The sequence below is a fragment of the Neolamprologus brichardi genome, chromosome 23 (genome assembly GCF_056152115.1).
Source record: "Neolamprologus brichardi isolate AB-2024 chromosome 23, ASM5615211v1, whole genome shotgun sequence".
Taxonomy (NCBI): Eukaryota; Metazoa; Chordata; class Actinopteri; order Cichliformes; family Cichlidae; genus Neolamprologus; species Neolamprologus brichardi.
Genome location: NC_142125.1, coordinates 21,298,252 through 21,315,115, shown reverse-complemented (window position 1 = coordinate 21,315,115; position 16,864 = coordinate 21,298,252). Strand labels below are relative to the sequence as shown.

The window sequence follows — 16,864 nt, the reverse complement described above, 5'->3', positions numbered from 1 at the left end:
CAGTAACTGAAAGGAAAGGATTGCATGAATGTGGTTTAGTGCTGAGGGAATTAATGCTGCGTGAATTTACAATTATTCTCATCCTTCACAAATATATTTTTTCAAGAAGCCTTTACTGGAGACTCAGCAGGCAAAAGGATTGTTTGAACATTGTCTTTTATCTCAGAATTATGGTATGTGTGTATGTGTGTTGTCTAAGAGACGTGTAAGCTCTTTGTAGTCATTTACATGCATCAGTTCCTGGTGCTCTGTGTGGCCTGTGACACAGCGCTGACAGCTGGCATGACAGAAGGTGCCGAACTGGGGAATGAAACAAATTGCCTTCATTTTCTTAGAGTGCAACCTCTTCAGGGAACACCGATGAACATTACACAACTGCAACGGCAACAAATCTGTGACTCTGGAAAATAATGACTCACTAGAGAGACAATGAAGTAAAGTTACAGAAACGGAGAGGCAGAGAGATTGTGTTCTGTTTGCTGTGCTGATTTTCAATCTAACTGTTCAGTCAGACCAACTATAATCAAAAGTAAAAAGGCGGCAGTCATTTCTGCTTGAGATATTTCATATTTGGTGTTGGGGATCGCCCTAACTTTGCATGAACACAATGCGTAAGGCAGAGAGAGAGAGCACAGGGCATGGAAAGCAGCAGCAAGGCCCCCACCCAACTTACCCATCTTGTAAGTAAAGAGAAGGCTTTATGCAATGGTAAAAGAATGAGTTTGAGTGGAGGTGGGTTGCAAAATGTGCAAATGCACAGTGATTATAAAGCACAACTCACATAAGTGTAGAGACTGGTCTGTGACGATCTGGCAACCATTAGTCAAAGGTAAAAACATATATTTTCCAGTCAAATCAGTTGCTAAGGCTTTGGTCATGCAACTCTAGAGATTGGTCAATGAACACTTGGCAACTACAGGTTGCTATGGAAAAATGTGTATTCCCAGACAAGATGGTGCGTGAACAAGGCAAAACTCGCAGCAAGGAGGTATATGGTGCTGCACCTAAAACCTCCTTACAATTGCTTCTGTCACTGGTAGATTTCTGAGTAGGAAAGAAGACTTCTTTAAGAAGTCCAGACGCTTTTCTTTACAAGCTCCTTTGACCTCTGTGTTACAACTTTCAGAAATGCCTGCCGTATCTGTACAAAATATCCCACACATTGACTGACCTGCAAATATGAAAGACACACATTCACACCTTGCTTGACTCTCAGCACAGATCTTCCATTGTTCCATTGTCACTGTGTATGTGAGGAAGTGGCATTGCTTGACTACAGCACAGTGCTGTGCATAAAAGGAGACTGACCCAGGCGGGAGAATCATTTCTTGTTGGCATTTCTGAGAACGCACATCAGGATGGCCTCCGTATCACTGCCACGCAGGAAGAACCTCTCCGCGCAACAGGCTTTGCCTTGCTTCAGGAAATGGACGAAGCAGATTCTGATGGAGGAGAGGTTTCATTTGTCCAGCAGGCCACTGATACCTCCTCAGAAGAATCTGAAAAGGAGACGGAACAAGAACCCGACATGCCTCCACGGAAGAGGCCCCATGGTACTGGGAAGCCCAGCCAGAGCCACACGGCAAAAGACGGCACTGTGTGGGTAGAGGAGGACATTGGAATGCCCAGTGCAGTAGCAAATCGCTCATGCTTCACTGCGCAAGCTGGACCCACAGAGTCTGCTAAGGTTTGTCACTGCCATAGTAGATATGATATTTATGTAAACCCATTTAGAGTGAGGTTCATGTAAATTTACCATTCTCTATTTGTTTATCCTCCGACAGTGTAAGATTAAAAGTGTGCTCCAAAGCTTCCTTTGTCACGGCTGGAGCGGCAGTCGTGTGGAGGTGAGAAGGAGGATCCAAATAGCAGCCAGTGGTGGAGGTGCAAGTGAGATTTATTTACACTGAGTAATAACCAAGAAGCGGGCAGAACCGAAACATAAACCTAAACTGGGAAAACTAACACAAAAGGAGGACACGGGGCGAGGAGCAGAGAGACACGGTGAAACACGGAATAATGCTGAGTACACAGAAGATTCACAGAGAAACACAGACGACGCGACCAGAAGCACAGGCAGACACGCAGTATAAATACACACCAGGTAATTAGGAGATGAGAGACAGGAGGGCAACACACCTGGGAGAAATCAGAGCCGACGGGACAAGGGAAACGTAAACTGAACACACTCACATGAGAGGGGACCTTCAGAATAAGACAGGAAACTCAGACACAGAGAACTAGACGAGACACTGAACTTAGACAGATTCACACGCAGACAGTGTGACACCATAGACAGACAGAACACCGAAGTGGGACCAGGGCAGGCACAGAACAGAACCCTAACAAATGGCAAATAATAACAGAATACATACTCAGAATAACAAAAGCACAAAGAAACACAAAACACTGAGTCGGCAGACTCAGGACCATGACATCCTTTGCCTGTTAGATGTGGGAATGCTGCAGACCATCAGAGAGTGCACGGTACATCAAGCCCGCAGAACAGAGCCGGACTGGAATTTGGAATTTTCAATTCATGAACTGATGGCATTCATTTCAATCCTGTTTGTAAGAGCAATCATGTGTCCTGTTGGTGCCATTCTAGATTGCTGGTCAGAAAGATTTCTGGTGCCAGTAATCAAAGAGACAATGCCCCGAGATTCATTTCAATTATGCAACATCTTCGATTTGATGACAAGGACACGCGGGCAGAACGGGTGAAAACAGACAAATTTGCGGCGATCTCCGACATCTGGACACGCTTCAACGAGAAGCTTCAATCCAGGAGAACACATGAACATAGATAAACAGCTGTTCCCTACCAAGGTCCGTTGTCCATTCACACAGTATATCGCAACCAAGCCAGGCAAATTTGGGATCAAGTTCTGGATGGCCACGGACTTGGACACCAAATATGTCTGCAGTGCATCTCCTTACTTGGGAAAGGACCCCAGTCGTCAGAAGGGAGAGAGGCTGGCAGAGAACGTGGTGTGAAAAGTGTGGCAGAAACCATAAACATCAAAGTAAAAGTTCTCCCTTTTGAAGTGTGTTGGGTCCAGTGGTGATGCACAACTTTGAAGGTGAATATTTTCGGTCTTCGGTTTGCACTGCACTTTTCCAAGTTTAACTATCACCCAGTAAGTTAGTACTGATTTGTTTGCAGACAAGCTCAGCATCTTCAATGCAAACAACAAACAACAGCAATCTGCATGTGGAAAACAAAGCAAAAAATCACAAGGAGTTTTCCAGATTCCGCTTGCCAATCCATTGGGGAATATATTTTTTTCCCGAGCGAGTTGAAGTTGTTAGGGGTTGCCAGCTGCTCTCGAGGCCTGGACGTCAGAGGGTTCAACAGCCTAAAGCAGCTTTAATATGGATTGGTGAAAGAGCCCATAAATCCACAGATGTAGGATGGCACCGAGAAGAGCTGATCTGCTGGGATAGCGGCTGAGTTTAATGGAATGACTGAACTAACAGTTTACTTAGTTGGAGACAGAATAAAACAAAAAGTGGTTACCTTAGTCTGACTACTTCCACCATCCTCCCAAGAATGGGATCCACAACAAAAACACAAAATATCCACCCACAAAATTCCCTTGTGCTAAGCCCACTGGCATCCATCGTAGAACTCCACTCACATACTCACACACACAGAGACAGGAGGCTACAAGCATACACCGCAATGGGATCAGTAAGACCAGGGGAACAATAAAGAGTTCAGTTTTTCATTCTAGTGTAAAAAAGTCTCTTTTATCTTATGGCTGGAATGCCCGCATTATACTTGCCTGCACTCCAGCAGAGAGAGAACAAAAAGATTTCCTGAACAAAAGACACACAGTGTTTGGGAATCCCGAGTTTGTGTGTGTGCGCATGAACCGCATAGTTAATTGGTAGTATGGTTGGCAGGATCTGAGTGTGCACTGATGTGTATGCACCTGGCCAATCTGAGCAAAATCAAAGCGCTGTAATTAAAGTTGCGGATTTCTCTACTCGGGCAATTTACAGTAAGACTTAGAAAGCCCACGACTTCAGGTGAAAACATGATGTGACTAGAAAATAAGCAGTCGGTCCCAGAGGAAACCCTCCGTGTGTGTTTGTGTGTGTGTAGTTGTGAAGAACTTTACTGTACAGTGCCTCGGAGCATGTTTACTATAAACAGGGGGAAAAAAAGGGGGAAGTGAAAAAAAAAAACAAAAACAACCCAGTGTGTTGAGAAAGTAGCTGCTTAAGTGAAGACGACTTCCCAAATCTCGTGAATAACTGTTAAGTCTCCAGCCTGCAAACGAGCTGCTGGTAGATAAATGGCTGCAGATCGCCAAGATAATAGAGACAGAAAACAACCACTGGTTTGCCTGGAGGCACACACACACACACACACACATAAAAAGCAACACATCAGCAAAAGAGCTCGGGTGGTGAAAGCGGCCGAAATGAAGTGAACTTTTCTAAGCTCAAAGTGGGTAAAGCGGTCGTTCTTCTCCAGGAGGAGGGGAAAACGTTTCTTTTGCTCCCGCCGCTGCACATTTTTATAAAGGCCTGCATTATTCACACACCTAAAAAGCTGTCAACCGCTCCTGCTGCGTCTTATAAATGATACAGCCCTTACAAGCGAATCCGCGGTGGCTCTGGGCCTCTGACTTGAGGAGAACTTATCTGATCTTCACGGGAAAGCGGAGGTGGGTCTCCAGAGTCCCGTTTCCACCCCCCCACACACACACTTCCCCATTATTAGCTCTGCCAGCCAAAGAGATATTGTGCTCGGTGACAAATGGGAGAGGAGCGCTGGGGTGCAGACAGTGCGGGGGAGGTCCCCCCCCTCCATCTTTGCATTCCCCCCCTTCCCCCCTCTTCACCGCACCTCTTCCTCTACCATCTCCACCCTCCCAACCTCCTTCCTCCTCCACGATCCAGGAGCGCTCGCAGCCGTGTCCTCCCTGATAACCATAATTGTGTTTTAAAGCCCCTGATTAAATTTCGCAGTCTCGAATGATATTGTTTTGCGATGAATCCTTATGAAAAATGCTTCACGTTAGGAGATTATGGAAGCGGTGTAGGAGGCGGAGGCGGCAGAGATGACAATTTTTTGTTTTTTTTTCTTTGAAACTTCTAAAGCTTCAATGGACGCTAAATGAATCCCTGCCATCACTCTCCTTCTTTTCCTCCGCCCACTCTTGCTCCACCCATCTGTCACGCTCCCTCTCTACGTTATAAACACACACAGAGACATAAACATTCCCCCTTTTTTCCTAAATTCATCCTTTTCTCTGACACCCACAGGCACACAGGTTGCACAGCCGTCGTGATTAAGAAAAGTTTCAGAGACGTTTCTCAAACTGGTTTCAGAACCATCTCAGTGTGAGCGTCCCTTCGGAGTTTCACAGTAGCTCTACCTTCTTCCTCTTCTCCCCCCGCCCCACCCCCCCCCTTTTTTTTTAGAGGTGACACAAAATGCAATCAGGGCGAATGAGAAGCCAGCAAATTCAATAATGGAGGCAAATGAAAATGGAACTGGAGACTCTGCACTTAAGGCCGGATGGGCTCGCGGCCCTAATAAGCCCTCTTCTGTCACCGGCTTCCCTGCATCTAAATTAACCAGAGGCCCCTCCAATCAGCGCAGACAAACAAAAGAGTCAGCCAAACACCATGAGAGAGCCGCTGAATACTAATAAGGGTAACGAACAGTCGTCAATAGCCGACGCCGATGATGTGCGTGCGTGTGTGTTGGGTGAGGGTGGTTGATTTGTTTTTTTTTTTTAAGTGAAAATAAACTTTAAAAAATGAGAAATTTGAAAAAAAAGTGATTTACTTCTATATATACTGACCTCGAGGTCAAGGAACTCACTCATCAAAGAAATTGCCAGCTTCCCAGTACAAACAACCTCAGAACTGCAGGCCGTGTTGCTGTGTCCACCCCTCCAACACCAGTGATAGGCTGTTTTACAGCAGATTTAGCCCGACAGTCAGTCCACTTTCTGCTCTATTATTGTGCTGGAAATGGTGTTTTGGTACAATTGTCCAAGATAAGAACATCAAACTTAAATTTAGAGGGCGCTACGAATGGACCATAGGGGAGCTGTGAAGACAGTAAAACTGCCTGCGCGGCCGAGCTCATAACTTGAAATGTGGGCTATTATTAAATGTCCACTCTGGAGTCTGGGTGCCAGAAAAAAAACAGAAGAGAAAAAAGAAAAGTTCTCCTCAGAGGTGCAGAGAACTGTGCACGAGCATGCATGCACTCTGTCAGCCCTGACGTGCGTTTTGTAATTCAGATTAGACTCATTACATATTTTCATGACACAGAATGCTTAAGAAGTGTTAAAAACAGAACTAACCCTCTGCATTGGACCTGACAGTTACAATGGGCTAAATGGGCAATTTGTCATTTTCTGGCACAGAGCTGCAGCACTCATCCCTCCACTTGGGTAATTTAGGACACACCGACACACATACACACACACAGACAGGCATTAGCAAATCAACTATGACCAGTAAATTACCTCCATCTGGTTCTACTGTATATTTAGCGTCAGGTACTGTGAGCCAGTCCGGCAGGACACTTCCTTTCCCCCCCTCTGCTGGATTCTAGCTTTGGATTACGTGGCCTCTTCAGCAGATGCAAACGCAATCCTTCACTGGTCTGCTCAACACTCTAATGGATTCATTCTTTTGGGGAATCTCAAGGGGGGGAGACTTAAAAAATAGTGGACCCAAAAATGTCATTAAAGCACAAAGTCAAACGGGTTACGGACGCCTGGGAGAGAATGAAGAGAGGAAGCTGCACAACACACCTTCACCACTCCAAGAGCCCAAAGCATGCAAATATGTAGCAATGTCAAAAGGGTGGCGTGGGGCTCGTGGGCGAGACAAACAATCAGGCGCTTTGAATATAATAGCTGTCAGACAGCGACCGGATACAGCCTCGTTTTATCTTTAAGAGTGGTTAAAAAAAACCTCACATACCCATCCAATGGACAAAACATCGTCCTGACACAGCAGCAATGTCAAGTAATGTCCTGTATCACATCAGCGAGCATGCTGAGGTTTCTCTCTCTCTGTTAAGGAATGAAACGATGCTTACATCTTGTGCTTCAGATCATTTAGAATGGGAACACAAGACTCTGGTCACAAGCAATTCTAATCTCCCGAAAAATAAATTCAGCTCTAATGAGCAAGTTTGATGAAGACACGGTTATTTAGTTTGATCAGGCTGGATTTCCAAGAACTGCCGGGTGGAAACGCTGACTCATACGGGCTCGCCACACAGCAGTTTCACTCTGAATAGCAGCCGTTTGAGTTTAAGCACGAAAAGTATCGATGTTCCGACAAAGGAGAAAGCAGGGGACAATTTACTCACCGTCTGACTTTGTGAAAGTGACTGCTTTTTTGCATTATTGCCTTTAATTCTTACTTTTATAACCACAATGCATTTATTAACTTTTGAATTCATTAGAAAAATGTTTCAGCAGTCATTTATCAAACAGTCCCATTAAATGCTTAAAAATGTTATTCAATTCATTTCTATTCAAATTTATTTTTATAGCGCCAAATCGCATCAACAGTTGCCTCAGGGTGCTTTATATTGGAAGGTGAAGACGCTACAATAATACAGAGAAATCCTCAGCAATCAGGCAGCCTCCATATGGGACGGCTGTAGCTCAGCAGGTAGAGCAGGTAATCTACTGGTTGAAAAGTTGCTGTTTCGATCCCTGGCTCCAGTATGCATGCCAAATATAACTGAAGAATAAGCACTCAGTGCATCATCACTCCCAGCAGCCTAGACCTATTGTACCGAAACTAAAGGAGGATTTAGGGTCACCTGATCCAGCCATAACTATAGACTTGATCAAAAAGCAAAAGCAAAGTGATCTGTTAGGGTATCATGAGGTTTCTAAGATAAGATGGGCCCTGATTATTCAAGAGTCTAGTGAGTAAAAGTGAGTCAGAAAAAAATTTATTCACCAGCTGGATGTCGAGTGGTTGCTAGAGTTACAAGGTGAAACTGGTTGCAAAGAGGACGATGCTGAAGCGAAAACCTCCTTGCAGTTGCTGGTTCCTAGCAGATTGTCATCGTTGCCCATAGTTTGCATGGAAGACATGTCTACACACATTCACCAACTAGTTGCTGACCTGCAGTGAAACCTGAAAAAAGTGTGACACACACTGGAAACAGGGAATCATCATCTTCAATGTAAAAGTAGTGCATCGCCACTGCAACCAACAGTTATCACTAACGTTTGGCATCTTTCATGCAAACCGTGGGTGAATGCAGCAATATGATAGCAACCAAAGCAATCAGTGTGGCACTGTATACGTCTCTGCAACCCATTTTTCCTCCAGCAAGTGGTTATGTCAGTAGCCACCCTCTAGCAATCGCTTACAAACCAGTCATGGAATACACCTTTTTATTTAACCAGGTTACTAGGGGGTCATTAATCGGTCGCTATGCCTGAGTGACTGGACCATGCACTCTGTGGGACTGTTAATTGGGACCTAAACCGCTGCAACCTCTGAATTTGAACTTTGCTGCTATTAAAAAAAACAGACTGTTAGCTCTCTAAAAGTCAGTATTTGACAACCAGTATGGTGACACATAAAGCTCCTTATTTCTAATTAGCTGTAGATCACATTAAAAACTCTACTGTGACTGCAGTCTTTAAAACTTCATATAAACCCACTTGTAGATTTGGAAGCCTCTTGGGTAAGTAAGTTTCAAGTCTCTGATGTGCTGAGCTTGGTGCATGCTAGCAGGGAGTGATGAGTCAGTCTGTTTATGCTGGGTGATCTTGACAGATCAATGTCATCATTGCCAGAGTTGCTATCAGGCCTGTTGACTTATGACTAATAGATCTACTGCTGCAGACTCCCTTAGAAGAGGGATTTAGAAAATTTTGCATACACTAGTGTCGGGGAGGGTTCAAACAGGCTTTTCTTTGGTAATATTACATGGTATTATGGTGTAAAGCCATTGTTGCTCTCTGGGAGTTCTTTCAGGTGTGCAGGTAACTCAGTTAGCCACGGTCAGCTAACACTGACCTATAAAGTACAATGTGTCAGCCAGTGGAAGTGAACCCAAACATCAAAGAACAGGGCACTGGGAAGTAGGCTTACTGCCCTGGAGGACTATTACCACTCCATTAGAGATCATTTTGCCCTCCTTCCAGACATGCCACAGCCAATAATGGAGACAACCCTGAAGCCTCTTGGGTATTCCTGTCAAAGAACTTGGAAAAGAAAGGGGAAAAAAAACACTAATAAAACTGAGCACAGTCCCAGCGACTTCTGTGTGCAAAAAGAGTAAAAATATGGGAAATAAGATGTGAAAAGAAGAAAAAATTGAAGCCAGACGTGTCGTCCTGTTGTGTGCAGACATACAGCAGGACGACAGCAGGTTTGACTGAGGTTCTTTTGGCCCGGCTGCCTTTTCTCCAAGTGACAGCACAAGTAAGAGCCCTCAGGAATGTGCTGCAAAGATGATTTCCAACCTGACTTTGCATGAAAGTTCATATCTAAGAAACGTGCGGATTTACGGGTTGCATTACATTACGTAGTTCTGAAGTGTTTTTTGTTTTCAAAAAGGAATGCTGGTGCTTTGGTCTTTCAACACTCCAAAAAGAGGGATAAAGATGAAAGAAAAAAAAAAGCAAAACTTTATTTCACAAGCAGACTGAAGGGCTCTCTTGCTTTGCAGATCCACGACTGCAGCATTTTCTGGGGTACCAAAGCAGCGTTTGAAGCTGGGAGATATGTTTTAATCATTTGGCGCCTTAATGATGACACTGGATTCATTATTAATGGGCCCCATCCCTCTACTCTCCCTCTTCCTCATAACAGTCCAGAGTGTGAGTGGGTATTAGCATTAGCCGCTTTTGCTCTATTTGATCTTTCGGTAATTACACCACTTTTTGGAGATCACACCACAAGCTTTATGTTAAATAAAGAGGCCTTGGAAGTTTTTTTTCTATACAAATTCCAAACACAATTATCATGGTTGCTTTTTTACCCCAATATTTATTTTATTTTTTTTATTCCATAACAGGGAAAACAGGAATGCTGCTGGAAACTGGAAGCAAAATGGAAAAGATACAGCCGGCCAAAGCGCCTAACATTTATTGTCTACAAACATATCTCTCTGAATTGCCAGTTTGGGATATGAAAAAGAGGTGGGAAAAAGTTACAAATGGAGGCAAGCGTGGATGAATAAAAGGCAACAAGAGTCAGTTGTCTTAATATGAGCTACAGGATTCCTCTTTTTAGGTGTATCCTTTTTAAAAAGAATAAAAAGAGAATGTAATAGCTTTGATGTGCAGGATCTTTGTACTCTCCACTGCAGGGATTTACTGTATAGATCAAATTCAGCTTTTACTATACTTCTAAAACTTAAGAAGAGGAAGTTTGCTAATTCTCAGTAGCTGAGAAATGCGCAGCTTACACAGAGGCTTTTTTGCATGTCTGATTCTTATTCATTTTAAATATGCAAAACCTTACTGGTTTTATATTAATGCAATGTACACATAACCCATGTTTCTGGCATCATTGCTGCCATCATGCACAAGGTATTCACTGTCATCAGTGAAGTGCTGCACCAGGTTATGTTAGCGGTTCGTTACATACAGATGTTTTAATAGACACTGTGGCATCACCATTAACCACATCGGTGTTTCTTGAGTGTTATTTTGCAATGAGCGGGGATAAAGCCTAGAAATTGGATGGCAACCCACTGGTAGATACTCTGGGTGAGAGAGGTATCTTCAACAACCATTTAGTAACTGATTGTTGAAGGAAGATGGCTGTCATCAGTGATCTCCTGGCAAACATACTCTTCTTTGACTGGCTGAAGGTTTCTGGCAGTTGCTAAGAGTACCTGGAGGTTATGCAGTACTGACCCAAAAGCCTCCTTGTGATTTCTTTGGTCTCTGGCAGATGGTTGCATGGAATACATAAAGATGTCTGCAAACACCCACCAACTACTTGCTGAGCAGCAATGAAACTTGAAAAAGTTTCAGCAGACTGGAAACGGAGACCTTCACTTTCACCTTAAAAGTAGAAGTTACCCCCTTTCAGTACGTCACAACATTTACTGTGAAGGTGTAGGTTCTTTGTTTCCGGTCAGTGTCAAACTTTTTCAAGATTTACTAACACTAGGCTAGTAGTTGGTGTTTACAGACAAGGTCTTCTAAAAGTTGGGTGACTGTGGCAGTCTGGTAGTCACAAAACCAATCACAAGGAAGAAGGGGCAATCGTGGCTCAAGAGTTGGGAGTGGGCAAGACACTTCACCCGTTGCCTACTGGTGGTGGTCAGAGGGCCCGGTGGCGCCAGTGTCCGGCAGCCTCGCCTCTGTCAGTGCGCCCCAGGGTGGCTGTGGCTACAGTGTAGCTTGCCATCACCAGTGTGTGAATGTGTGTGTGAATGGGTGGATGACTGGATATGTAAAAGCGCTTTGGGGTCCTTAGGGACTAGTAAAGCGCTATATAAATACAGGCCATTTACCATTTACCAAGTGACTGGTGGTTGCTGGTGGCAACTGAACTGAATCAAGATGAAAGGAGAGGAAAAGGATCAAAAGGGGAAGTAAACTGCAAGGACAAAAAGTGCATGAAATAAAACAGGAAGCAACTGAAAGCGAGACAAGACAGAAGTTATGGAGACAAACAGGAAGACAGAAACATGGACACAACAAAAAGACAAGGAGAAGAAAGAGTAAAAGAAACCAATTTTATAAACAGAGGGTGAAAGTAAAAAGTGATTTACAAAAAAAATATAAGCGGCAGGTCGACACAAAGTTTTTACATGGGATGCAAACTTCTTTACGGCTGAAAAACTTGGTTCTTACATCTTTGTGTTCTCCAGGAGAGAAACTATATCTCACGGTATCCACTGTTGTCACTACTGGAGGGTCAAAGAATGGATACCAATGAATATCTTTATTAGCATCAGACGTTTGGGGATCAGGATGCATTCAACTGATACTGGAGTGATCTGGTGATCATTCGCTCACAAATCTCCTCCAACACGAAGAAAAATCACCATCTGCTCAGCTGATCTAGCCAAGCTGAGCGACTGTGAAAATGATAAACAACTTAGAATCCCCGTGACCTGGTAAATCAATAGTCATGCTCTAAAAATGAAGATGCATATGAGGTTAATTAAAATCAAGTCTGTTAATCAATTCATCTCAGCAGTAACTGCTGTTGGTAATTTGGCCTAAATACATTCAAAATGCCCACAAAAATGCTGCAATTAGCGAGACAGCAGCAGTAAATTATTAGTTTTAAATTAGGGGATCCTTGGGATGCTGCCAGGTTGTGAAAACATAGCAGTGTCACTATTCCCCCCAGTGAGTCTGAATGAAAGTGGGCGATAAAAGAAGAGAGGTTGTCAGAATAAACGAACAGGGGGATGGCAAAAACTGGTGCTTTGCTTTCTGCACACGGGCAAAGGGGGCATTGCTGCCAGATGGGAAGTTGGAGTCGGAGCTCTCTTTGGGGCATGCTGAGCCATTTGGCTCTCATCCAAATGGGCAATTTCACAGGGTAGGAGGGGAGGAATAGAGGGGGGGGAATAAGCTCGAAAACAAAGCAAAAGTTAAGCAAAGAAAGAGGCGGAAACTGGATCTGAAAACCATTTCACACGCAGCACTTCGTCAGCTCGGGTGCTTACGATACCCACTGCTGCGCCGCATGGGGTAATTAGCACTGCTATGTGTAGCGAGCCGTGGTGTATGTATGCACACAGCTCTCGTGGCTTCCTATGCGTGTTATATACTGGCTCAGAAAGAGCTTGAGGAGCACAGGGTGAAGCTGAACAAGTCAATATCAGAGGAGTCCCTTTAACACAGATTACTCTATATCCTCGCTGCCATGAAGACTGCACAACTGTATGCATACTGACTCCGCAGCCAAATTGAATTTCATGCTTTCTGCGGACACCTACTGTGTACTAAATCCACAGAGGGACAAAGTAGCCGAAAAGCTGTTGTTTAATGTATTGTGTGCAGCGAGAAATGCTGAATATATTCTTCCTTGGCCACGCGTACATCCCTTGTAGATATGGCGGACGCAGTGGTGGGATAGAAAATGAATTACAAATGAGTACATTACATCATACACAAATCTAAGCAAATGTGCATGTTATCTTCCTCGTCGTTAAGGAAAGGAGAATAATCTGCTGGCTTAATTGTCAGCTTAACAGAGAGAGAGAGAGAGAGATACTGTACTTCCCATTTTTCCCAGGGAGAGGTGTGGAGGGAATCAAGAGGAACTGCACTGATCTATATGCATGCCTGGATCTGGCTTAATTGCGGCACCGGGGTGTGTTGGGATCAGGCGGTATGGACTAAAGTCTAGCATTGTGAAGCGCCCATCCTGATTATGTGCTGAAACGGGGCACAGGAGGAGTGCCATGCAGACAGGCAGGAAACCCAAAGTAAATTCTGCCTCTGTGGCTCGACGCAATCTCCAAACATTTCGAGAAAAATGTTAAAAAAAGAAAAGGGGAGAGAGAAATTTGGAGATGTGCATTATGCATTGTGGGCATAAATAATGCAGGGAGAAACTTCTTGCACTCGGAAAGGATCCCACACTTTCTCTTCCACCGTCAACAGCCCGATAGTTGCACAAAAACTACCGGACTTACCGGTCATTCGATAACATGGAACGACACAGAAATGCTGGACAGTAATTGCATCATTGTCTCGCTCCTGGCTGCTTATGAAGCACACTGATCACGCAATCGTTTCACTTCAGGGGAAACAAAACACCTTAGAGAACAGGTGGACCTGCTTTTTCTTGTGAGAGAAACAAAGGTGGGGGGGAAGGACTTAATCAAAACACAAGCTGGCCAATGAGATGACATTTCCTGTTCACCTTGCGCTTCCTTTCAGTCCATGTTATTTGCAACACAGGAACTGAAAAGAGCAATGTGTTGCCCATCATGAGTCATTCAGGGATAAAGGTGCTCTTAGGCCTCGCTCTCTTTGTAGGGGTGGTCGAAATGGAAGGCGTCCTACCGGTTTACTGGCTTAGGATGTCAGCGCGCCCTCTCTCAGGAGTCCTTTATCACAGCGTTCCAACTCCATAAAACACTGCACATTAAACTAAATCTGTCAGGTGTTCAATATGGACCACTGTTTGATCATCAATCATAAAAATAAATAAATAAATAAATAAACACCACTGCAAAGTCAACGGCATAAGAGCCAACTATAAATTTCTGCCAAACAACCTTCTGAACACCAGCGGTGATGTATGGGCTTCTACCATTTTACTGCTCCTGCTGAACCTTCTTTCAAAGACGTAACAAAAAGACTTCAAGACACGTGACTTCTGTTTTACACCAAGCTTAATTTGGTTCGTCTGTGAGACGTCGGACAAAGAAATTGCCTGAAGCGAGAGTGCAGGATAGATGCAGGATAAATTACAATGCCCACAGGAAACAGGAATAAAGTAGGCAGATCGATGCCAGAGAAGAAACCTCAGGCAAAATACAATAAAGTGGGATATAGCAGAAGCATCCCAGTGGCTTGGCCAGTTTGTTACCCTTCCCTTTTTGTATGTTTTGGCAATCTCCTCTGCAAGAAAACAAAAAGGAAACCCCAAACCCTAAATGTGCTACAATAAACCGTATGCTCAATGATATTCTATTATTAATTCATTTGATTCAATTCTAACAAATTACTTCTGATACCTTGGTTTGAAAAACAATCGTCAGTCACTGGCGGATCCTCATGCGTTTGTCTTTGTCCTTTGGCTGTGCTTTAGAGGACATACGTGTTGGATGTGATTTTTCCCATTGGCCATGGTATAACACTCGAGAAGATTTAGCTCCATCCGTGTTGGAAGAACAAGAATTTCATCTTGTTTTGGCGAAGTAAAGGAATCCAACAATTTCTTCCAGAATCCAACAAGATTAAAGACAAAGAAGAAGCTGTCTACAGACTCAAAACGGCTTCGTGATCTGTCCTTTGCAGTCTTGTCTACAAGCAGTTAACAGGCATTTCCCATTTAGCAAACTATAAAATGAATGAGATGGACTGATACTGTATGATACAAAGCATGAGGAGACGTAGACAAACACAGGCAGTTCTTAACTGACATTTTTCATTTCCAAGCAATTTTATATTCTTTCCTTCAGTTGCTCAGTCTTTCTGATGTGGTAAAGGACAGCCTCCCCGGGTGTGTGCTTAAAATGCCCATCCCAGGTTCAGAGTTGTTTCCTTTCAGTTCCCATCACTGCTTTTTTACCTTCATTGCCCTTTTCTGACCTTTCTGAACGCCTTTCTTCTGCCAGAGAGACATTCATGTTTCATGCGGAACTAAATGAATGACATCTTTTTTCATTTTCTTTTCATACAGTTTCCTTACACCTCATTTTTGGGTGTGCACAAGTCTTGAGCCACTCCTTTTTGTGTTTTGTGTGGAAAATGGGAAATAGTTGGACATTTATTGAAACATTTAATTACAGTATACAAGGCAAAAACAGAGTTTGTACAATTCTAACAACCATGATATTTAATATTTAGTGTGACCACCTTTATTCTTCAGCACAGTCTGAACTCTCTTAGCACAGCTTTCTCATCATTTCTTTAAGTCGTTGTGGCGTGGGTGTGGTCTCTGGCCAGCTGCAGAGGAGGGGTGACACAGTGAGCTCCCGGGGCGGCGCAGGGGCGGGGTCGACAGGTGTGCTGGGTTCTGACACTGATTGTGTGTCTTTTTATGTTGACAGTGACAGTCGGAGGGAGAGCGGACGTGACAGCTGCAGAGAGCGGGAGTGGCTGTGAATAAACCCACATCTCTAAATAAAAAGTTTTGCTGTCGCAATAATCGCCCCAGCGTATGTTTATCGGGTCAAACGCTACAGTCGTCTTCAGGAATAGTTCTCCAGGCTTCTTGAAGGACATTCAAAGCTCTTCTTTGGATGTTTCTGCCTTTTGTTCTGTTCTCTGTCAACATGACCCCACACTGCTCTGTTCTGCACCCAGATTCATTGCAATTTCTGACATAATGTCAACATGTTGCCTGTTTTGATTGGTTGCAGGGCACCAGTTGAGTTGCCTTTTCCCCACTTCATATAAAGGAAAAATACTGATAATAGCGACTATATTGTGAAATAACACTTATTTGATATTTTGATATGTTAAAATAAAAACTGTCTGAATGGCTGTTTAAGATTTCATGAAATATGGACATTGCCTTCATTTCTTGGAACACTCTCTTTTCCTTCCTGACCTTCTCTCTGTGTACCATCTTCCCTGCAGTTCCCAAAAGTACAGCGTCAAATTATGCTGTAAAAGAGAACACATGACCCCCCCAGACTCTACTGCTTCCCCTAAGATCACATGTGACAGTTGTCTGTCAGCCAGCGTTCTTCCTGAGACATCTTGTGTTTCTTTCTGCAAGGGATGGCAATGCTGGAGCCAAGCTGGCAGATAAAGGTAGCATCTGACTCCTCGACATGCAGGGAAAAACTAACCTTTTAGCAGCCGCACTGCCATTAAATCTGTGAACATCACATGACTAATAGAAATAATGAGAAAATTGAGTGGCAGGGATGTAATTCGGTAAGACAGTGAAGCAGTTGCAGGAAAAACGTGATTTCAAAGCTTGTAATACAACATAGTCCTTGCTTCTGTTATTCTGAGTGCAGTTGGAAGGTCGCTCTACCACTGGGTCACATCAAAATGGCAAAGATTAGCTGATGCTGAGGTCGCGGCTCAAGGACCTTATGCACAGATAAATTTAGCGCAGACAAAAAGCTACCCTTTCCATATACAATCCACTTTAGCGTATCCACGCTGACATAACAAAAACAAGCGGGTGGAAAAAAAAAGGAGCAGCTGTTGCATAAAACATGGCACAATCACTT

At 43.8% G+C, this 16,864-nt stretch overlaps 1 protein-coding gene across 3 annotated transcripts in view; it reads right to left on the bottom strand.

The window, feature by feature from the left end:
• The window catches only part of LOC102787686 (receptor tyrosine-protein kinase erbB-4-like), a 365,449-nt gene that overhangs the window by 124,930 nt on the left and 223,655 nt on the right, over window positions 1-16,864 (bottom strand). The gene's annotated exons all lie outside the window — the stretch shown is intronic.